Genomic DNA, 8,825 nt, shown 5'->3' with positions numbered 1-8,825 from the left:
CCCTCTCCTTCCCACCATACTTTCTGACGGATCGCTAAAGAGGAATCCCCCGCCAACTACCCCGCTCTCCGCCCTGATCCCCTCCCCCGTATTCATTTCGATCCGTTGCAGCCATCAAGGGCGACGAGGTGTGCACCGTGACGCTCCCGAGCCAAGAAGGCATATCCGACGTCTCATGAGCCATTGTCACGTTGTGACATACAGTTTAATGTCGAGCATTACCAGGAAACAAAAATATCATATCCAGTGTTGGGCATGCGACTGATACACCACCATGCTCGTTATTAACTCTTGACACAATCAACCAACGCATTTACCCTTGTATCCTAATCAAAAAATTATACGACTTTATGTAAAAAATATGAACTGCTCACTCATGCAATTTACCTCACGTGCGTTCGCTCATATGGTCAGAAATGACATATAGCATCACCAACTGGGTCTTTAATGTATTGGTAATAAATGAAAATAATAGCTAAGGTACTGATGATATAGCATTTTTAGCCGACTCAGCACGATCCAAGGTCCACAAAAAATTTAGTGCGGAAAATCACAAATAGAGAAAAGACCAGATTATACATATACATCTTTTTCACGGAGAGTGTGCTAATCATATATTAGTACACGGTAGCCCACCATCTATCGGCCACAATGATTGACTACTCTCTACTAACCCACCTACCCTTGAGTAGCCCGGCTTGCTGCCATGTCCTCCCTTCGATCACAATTTTCTTGATGATCCTAAGCACACAAAGTGTTGCTCCGCCAAAGACAATAGCATTGCGGTGTTTACAAAGTTCCCAAGTGATGAGCGAGAGAATGGTCCTCGTTTCATTTCGCAAAAAAGAAAATAATGGCCCTCGTTTCGTTTCCCAAGTTATTGTCAACCGTGGGAGCTTGGTCCGGATTCCCAATAGCCGACCACACCATATGCGACACCGATCGATGATCGTGTGGAGGTGCATTCGATGTGAAGATGGTTAATGGTCTCGTCGGTTTCATAGAAGGGGCATGTGTCGTGGTGGGCAAGCCTCTCTTAGTGAGTCGAACGAACGTCCAACAACGGTTTCACATGGCTAACCAAGTAAAGAACCGACATTGAAGGGCGGCCTTCGAGTTCCATGTGACGTCCGCGTACGGTACCACATCGCTTCCTCCGAATTTTGAGGCATATGCAGGGCGAACGGAGAACATGCCACTACTCTTCCACGCCCATCTTATGGGGGCCTCTGCTCCTCCCATGAGCTGAACATCAGCAATCCGTGGCCATAGCATCCAAAACTGTTGCAGGCATGGCAAATCAATGACTGGTCCCAAGTCCAGCGCCCAAGTATTGCCTTGCAAGGTCTCCTTAACGGTCCTGGTGGCTCGAATGCGTGGGCGGCCGCGATCGTAGACAAGTATACTTCTGAATCATAAAGGTGTCTGGCAATTTTAGTAATCAAGAGATTTACTGCTTCTCGAGTAAAAAATGTACATTTTCTTTCTTATGATATGCAAGTTAAAGTGTTTGGGCGAATACCGAGCTAAATATGCACAAAAAATATGGACCACCATCAAGGAATATTTTATGTGGGCGATGAGCTTGCTAGGACCTGCATAAAAAATATGGCTTTGACCAGCATAATCATTGGTCATCCCCCAGCCTACTTTGAGCTTGCTCAAACCTGCATGGCCGTTTGATTAAAAAAGACTATTTGTTTACTAACCCCTATGTGAACTCTAGATATAAACAAACTAAGTGTATGGAGCAATTAGATGGCAGAGAAATTAGCATTGTTACAGTAGCGCAAGTGATGGAAGGTAAGGATGAATATTCTCCGGTGATGGAAGGCAAGGATGAACATTCTCCGGTGCAGACACAAGTGAAACGGAAACAAAAGGAAAATAATTTTTTGTCATTGTTAAATATGGACTGAAAAGGCACATTTGCATTGGTATTCTGATTCTTGCACAATGGTATAGCAATCTAGAAGAAGAAATAGAATTTTGCCTGCTGCTCGGGCTGTCACATGCAAGTAGTAAGAACAGGGTGTATAACAAAACAATTGGTGGGAAACACGAACAAACCTTGATTTTTCATGACCCCGTATCCCTTAGCGCAACAGCGGCAATGTCATATCTCTTATAACGTTTGACCGAATAAGCTCTTGACAAACACAAGCTGAATATAAAGACCAAATGACTTGACAGGAAAATAGAGCATACACATATGAAACAATGGTGCAAGAGCCAAAGTTGAAAGGTTGCAGCTGCTGCCCAGTGGAGCAGACATACCAATTCACTGGATAAATTTTGTTAAAGAAACATGGTGAACCTTTAAAACAAACTGAATTTAAATGATATCAGTTACAGAAATAAAGTAAAACGCTATAAATTGTGAAAGATCATTGGCAAGTCATTCAAAGGAAGGAAGTTAGCAACGGAAATATTGTCCAAGCAGCCACAAAATATAGTTGGAAATAACAAATAAGGATTTCTAATTTTGGTTTTCACGCGGAGGTAGTGAGAACTGAGAAGCATACCTAACTGTTTTTTTCTCAAAGCACGGATGCACCAACAAGTTCAAGGATTTGAATGTTAGCATTGTTCCAGAATCCAGACTAATTGGCATCATCCCCTTATTGACCATCCAAGGAACCCTCTTACTGGCTTTAGGAGTCAAATTAGCTCCATGCCGCCTGATATGAGTTATTCAACCAGACCCAAATACAAACCTGAGTGTATGCAAGGCACAATTAGCTTTACCTCAAATTAAAAAAAATCAAACATTACAGTTTCCTTGCAAACTACAATTTTAACAAAAAAAATCTAGTGACAACAGAAACTGAATTACAAGTCTATTAATGGGAGAACATTTTGCCAAGTGACAAAAATGAGAGAAATGCAGTACCTTCGAATTCTTAGCAACAACATTATCTCGAGCACCAATCATACTTTAGTTTTATGAGTTAAACTGGTAACTAAATAACAGAAAATGGGTAGGCGGCCGATTTATAGACTTGTAACATTCAATATTGTATCCGCAACTCGCGGAAAGAATGATATTATCGTTAGTAGTGCCCACAAAATTCCAGTAATTTGTAGTGAAGCACCATCAGCAGATCAACTATAACAAGAAAGTAAGGTACTCAATACATGTATAAGGTACTCAATATCTTAATGTACCACGATTGGGATATGAAAACTTTCCCCAAAATCGTATTTTTTGACTCTTATTAGACTAAATATTTTATCATAGCAGTTTAATGGTATTCACACACGTCAATTTGTCCTGGCCAGGAAATCATTCTAGTATTATTACTGGTTCAAAATAAAACACAGCTACATACCTAGAGTTTCACTGGAAATCCCTTTCGACTGTTATAGAACAAGTGAACAACTGCTCCATTTTTACCTAGAATTATACCACAATCCGCATATACATGTCTATCGCAGTAATCGAACTGATAACAAACATGACTATAGAGAAGGAAGGAAATGGATGGAAGAACACCATACAGAAAGGGAACCAATGCAGAGAACCTCCCTTACCTAGAACTGCTATTTTTTACTGCAGATATATAAGGATGAAAAACAGAAGTTCAGTTAGTGCCTTGCTTTCAGAATGTCAAGACCCTGCAGTGGAGATCCATGTAGCTCAGTTTTGGTTGCAATCATCTTCACAATCAAAGACCACAACTCTGCCCCTCAACTGATTAAGAGAAGTATTGTTCTTGTTTGACTCATCGATCTAAGCAAACAGAAACACTTTAAGTCAGCGGTTCACTTAATCTGGTGACACATTTAAGTAACTTACCAAATAAAGAGGAATTAATCTCTGAAGGTTTCATGAAAATTCTTGGTGGAATTCGTTAGAACGACTGACCTTAACCCATCCAGTGTGCTCCCTATGTAGGCATTCTAGTATTCCACCTGTCGGTCACATTCGCAGATGCCTTAAGCCTAATTAGCATACTACTACAATACTTGAAGATGTGTAGAATGCAGATCTTGGCCAACCCACCGACCACGCACACATGTGTTGGCGCGGCGCTCCGGGCGTCGCCCGACTTCTGCAGCCTGCTGAACCTTCCTCGTGTGTGCCCACACTTCCTCGGCCTCTGCTTGTTCCCGCGCCTCGCCGTAAACATCATCAGGTGTGTAACCTGCATACAGAAGAAAGATTGATAGTTGTATGTAAAACGAGAACCAGCAAATCTGATTCAAACACAAAAGAACAAGGGCAAGCTTATGCTATCCTGCTGAGCCACGACCGGCACTACCCCTCGTCGTTTCGGGAGGACCAGGAGAGCACGAGCAGACCACCTCTGGAGAATACCACCTCGTCAGCCGCGCATGGAGTCGAGGAAGGCCGAGCCTAGAATTGCGGGAGGCCGCGACAACGTCAGCATCGTCGCCACACTGAAGATGGGGGTTGCTAGAACGCCCGTGCGAGACAAGAGAGGTGGATAACCGGATAAGAAACCAGGGGATCGGATCGTGGGCAGCTTCTTGATCAGATCGTGGGCGGGATGAAGACGGGAAGGAGGATATGGATTCAGGGGATGAGAGGGGTGGGGCGGGGATCACGAGAGCTTATCCATGTCTTGGGGCGGCCATCCATGTCGAGCGGGGCGACGTATTCGAGGCGCCGGCGGCGGTAGCGGCGGCTGCGCTGCCCGGATCGGCAGATCGACGGCGGCGAATCGGGCGAAGGTGGCGGCTGCGTATCCTCGGGAGAGGGGGAGGAGCGGATCGGGACCAGTGCCGGATCGTCGAGGTGTTCAGCGCGGCGGCGAAGTGATAGAGGGCCGCGACGACCTTGTCCAGGATCGACGCGGATGGAGGACGGCGAGTGAAGCGGGGCGGCGACCTCGACCAGGATGGAGGGCGGCGAGGATGGAGGGCAGCGACTGAAGCGCGACGACGCAGGGATGTAGGGCGGCCACGAAGGGAGACCTCGCTCGATAACATCACTCGTCGCTCCTACCTGCGGCCGCATGGTTTTTCTGTCGCTGGTTAACCGTCGTAGGTTTTTTTGTCGCAGGTTAACCTTCGTACGTCTATTGAGGGTCGCATATGGATATGTGCGGGTTCGGGCCTCAGGAGGAGGTTTTTTCGATTTGTTGTGGCTTAGTCAGAGGTGGGAGGAGGTACCAAAATAAACCGTGGGAGGTGGGACTAAAAAAAACCTGGAAGCGAGACTACCAACTGCTCCCTTAGGAGTAGAGATCCTTGCTTTTATGCCTAGCTAGGGGCGTTAAACGATAGCGCTTGTTGGGAGGCAACCCTATTTTATTTTTATTCCTTGCTTTTGCTCCTGTTTAGTAATAAATAATTTATCTAGCCTCTGTTTTGGTTGTGTTTTTTGTGTTTAATTAGTGTTTGTGCCAAGTAGAACCGTTGGGAAGACTTGGGGAAAGTCTTGTTAATCTTGCTGTAAAAAACAGAAACTTTAGCGCTCATGAGAACTGCTGCCATTTTTATTTGGAAAGTGCTATTTAGTTAATTATTTTTGCAGATGATTAATAGATAAATTCCTCACATCCAGCAATTTGCTTTAGAATTTTTGGGGTTTCAGATCTTGCGCTAGCTACAGATCACTACAGACTGTTCTGTTTTTGACAGATTCTGTTTTTCGTGTGTTGTTTGCTTATTTTGATGAATCTATGGCTAGTAAAATAGTTTATAAACCATAGAGAAGTTGTAATACAGTAGGTTCAACACCAATATAAATAAATAATGAGTTCAATACAGTACCTTGAAGTGGTCTTTTGTTTTCTTTCGCTAACGGAGCTTACGAAATTTTCTACTTTAAGTTTTGTGCTGTGAAGTTTTCAAGTTTTGGGTAAACATTTGATGGATTATGGAACAAGGAGTGGCAAGAGCCTAAGCTTGGGGATGCCCATGGCACCCCCAAGATATCCTAAGGACACCTAAAAGCCAAAGCTTGGGGATGCCCCAGAAGGCATCCCCTCTTTCGTCTACTTCTATCGGTAATTTTACTTGGAGCTATATTTTTATTCACCACATGATATGTGTTTTGCTTGGAGCGTCTTGTATGATTTGAGTCTTTGATTTTTAGTTTACCACAATCATCTTTGCTGTACACACCTTTTGAGAGAGACACACATGATTCGGAAATTATTAGAATACTCTATGTGCTTCACTTATATCTTTTGAGTTATATAGTTTTGCTCTAGTACTTCACTTATATCTTTTAGAACACGGTTATGGATTTGTTTTATAGAAATTATTGATCTCTCATGCTTCACTTATATTATTTTGAGAGTCTTAAATAGCATGGTAATTTGCTGAAATAATCCTAATATGCTAGGTATTCAAGATTAGTAAAAACTTTCTTATGAGTGTTTTGAATACTAAGAGAAGTTTGATGCTTGATGATTGTTTTGAGATATGGAGGTAGTGATATTAAAGTTGTGCTAGTTGAGTAGTTGTGAAATTGAGAAATACGTGTGTTGAAGTTTGCAAGTCACGTAGCATGCACGTATGGTAAACGTTATGTAACAAATTTGAAACATGAGGTGTTCTTTGATTGTCCTCCTTATGAGTGGCGGTCGGGGACGAGCGATGGTCTTTTCCTACCAGTCTATCCCTCTAGGAGCATGCGTGTAGTGCTTGGTTTTTGATGACTTGTATATTTTTGCAATAAGTATGTGAGTTCTTTATGACTAATGTTGAGTCCATGGATTATACGCACTCTCACCTTTCCATCATTGCTAGCCTCTTCGGTACCGTGCATTTCCCTTTCTCACATCGAGAGTTGGTGCAAACTTCGCTGGTGCATCCAAACCCCGTGATATGATACGCTCTTTCACACATAAACCTCCTTATATCTTCCTCAAAACAACCACCATACCTACCTATTATGGCATTTCCATAGCCATTCCAAGATATATTGCCATTCAACTTTTCACCATCCTGTTTATCATGACACGTTCATCATTGTCATATTGTTTTGCATGATCATGTAGTTAACATCGTATTTGTGGCAAAGCCACCGTTCATAATTCTTTCATACATGTCACTCTTGGTTCATTACATATTCCGGTACACCGCCGGAGGCATTCATATAGAGACATACCTTGTTCTAGTATCGAGTTGTAATCATTGAGTTGTAAATAAATAGAAGTGCGATGATCATCATTTAATAGATCATTGTCCCAATAAAAAAAGAGAAAGGCCAAATAAAAAAATAAAAGGGACAATGCTACTATCCTTTTTTCCCACACTTGTGCTTCAAAGTAGCACCATGGTCTTCATGATAGAGAGTCTCTTGTTTTGTCACTTCATATACTAATGGGAATTTTTCATTATAGAACTTGGCTTGTATATTCCAACAATGGGCCTCCTCAAGTGCCCCAGGTCTTCATGAGCAAGCAAGTTGGATGCACACCCACTAGTTTCTTTTGTTGAGCTTTCATACATTTATAGCTCTAGTGCATCCGTTGCATGGCAATCCCTACTCCTTGCATTAACATCAATCGATGGGCATCTCCATAGCTCATTGATTAGCCTCGTTGATGTGAGACTTTCTCCTTTTTTGTCTTCTCCACATAACCCCCATCATTATACTCTATTCCACCCATAATGCTATATCCATGGCTCATGCTCATGTATTGCGTGAAGGTTTATAAAGTTTGAGATTACTAAAGTATGAAACAATTGCTTGGCTTGTCATCGGGGTTGTGAATGATGAGAGCATTCTTGTGTGAAGAAAATGGAGCATGACTAAACTATATGATTTTGTAGGGATGAACTTTCTTTGGCCATGTTATTTTGAGAAGACATAATTTCTTAGTCAGTATGCTTGAAGTATTATTATTTCTATGTCAATATTAGACTTTTATCTTGAATCTTTCGGATCTGAATATTCATGCCACAATTAAGAAGAATTACATTGAAATTATGCCTAGTAGCATTCCACATCAAAAATTCTGTTTTTATCATTTACCTACTTGAGGACGAGCAGGAATTAAGCTTGGGGATGCTTGATACGTCTCCAACGTATCTATAATTTTTGATTGCTCCATGCTATATCATCTACTGTTTTGGACATCATTGGGCTTTATTATACACTTTTATATTATTTTTTGGGACTAACCTATTAACCAGAGGCCCAACCCAGAATTGCTGTTTTTTTGCCTATTTTAGGGTTCGAAGAAAAGGAATATCAAACGGAGTCCAAACGGAATTAAACCTTTGGGAACGTGATTTTTGGAACGAACAAGATCCAGGAGACTTGGACCCTACGTCAAGTAACCAACAGGGAGGCCACGAGGTAGGGGGCGCGCCTACCCCCCCAGGCGCGCCCTCCACCCTCGTGGGCCCCTGTTGCTCCACCGACGTACTTCTTCCTCCTATATATACCTACGTACCCCCAAATTCCACTGTCGTAACTTTCTGTATCCACGAGATCCCATCCTGGGGCCTGTTCCGGAGCTCCGCTCGAAGGGGCATCGATCACGGAGGGCTTCTACATCAAGACCATAGCCCTTCCGATGAAGTGTGAGTAGTTTCCTTCAGACCTTCGGGTCCATAGTTATTAGCTAGATGGCTTCTTCTCTCTTTTTGGATCTCAATACAAAGTTCTCCCCCTCTCTTTTGGAGATCTATTCGATGTAATATTCTTTTGTGGTGTGTTTGTTGAGACCGATGACTTGTGGGTTTATGATCAAGTTTATCTATGAACAATATTTGAATCTTCGCTGAATTCTTTTATGTATGATTGGTTATCTTTGCAAGTCTCTTCGAATTATCAGTTTGGTTTGGCCTACTAGATTGATCTTTCTTGCAATGGGAGAAGTGCTTAGCTTTGGGTT

At 42.5% G+C, this 8,825-nt stretch overlaps 1 long non-coding RNA gene across 1 annotated transcript; it reads right to left on the bottom strand.

Annotated features, from left to right (window-relative positions):
• Positions 1 to 1,465: 1,465 nt before the first annotated feature.
• On the bottom strand, positions 1,466 to 4,343 carry LOC119331411. The gene is made up of 3 exons (XR_005160506.1): positions 3,869 to 4,343; positions 3,535 to 3,733; positions 1,466 to 2,717 (listed from the first exon to the last, which is right to left on the bottom strand). It is a non-coding gene; the product is annotated as an uncharacterized LOC119331411 (long non-coding RNA).
• Between the last annotated feature and the right edge of the window lie 4,482 nt (positions 4,344 to 8,825).

The sequence above is a fragment of the Triticum dicoccoides genome, chromosome 7A, assembly GCF_002162155.2.
Source record: "Triticum dicoccoides isolate Atlit2015 ecotype Zavitan chromosome 7A, WEW_v2.0, whole genome shotgun sequence".
Lineage (NCBI taxonomy): Eukaryota > Viridiplantae > Streptophyta > Magnoliopsida > Poales > Poaceae > Triticum > Triticum dicoccoides.
The sequence above is the reverse complement of the archived record's forward strand: the minus strand, read 5'-3'. Positions and strand labels throughout refer to the sequence as shown.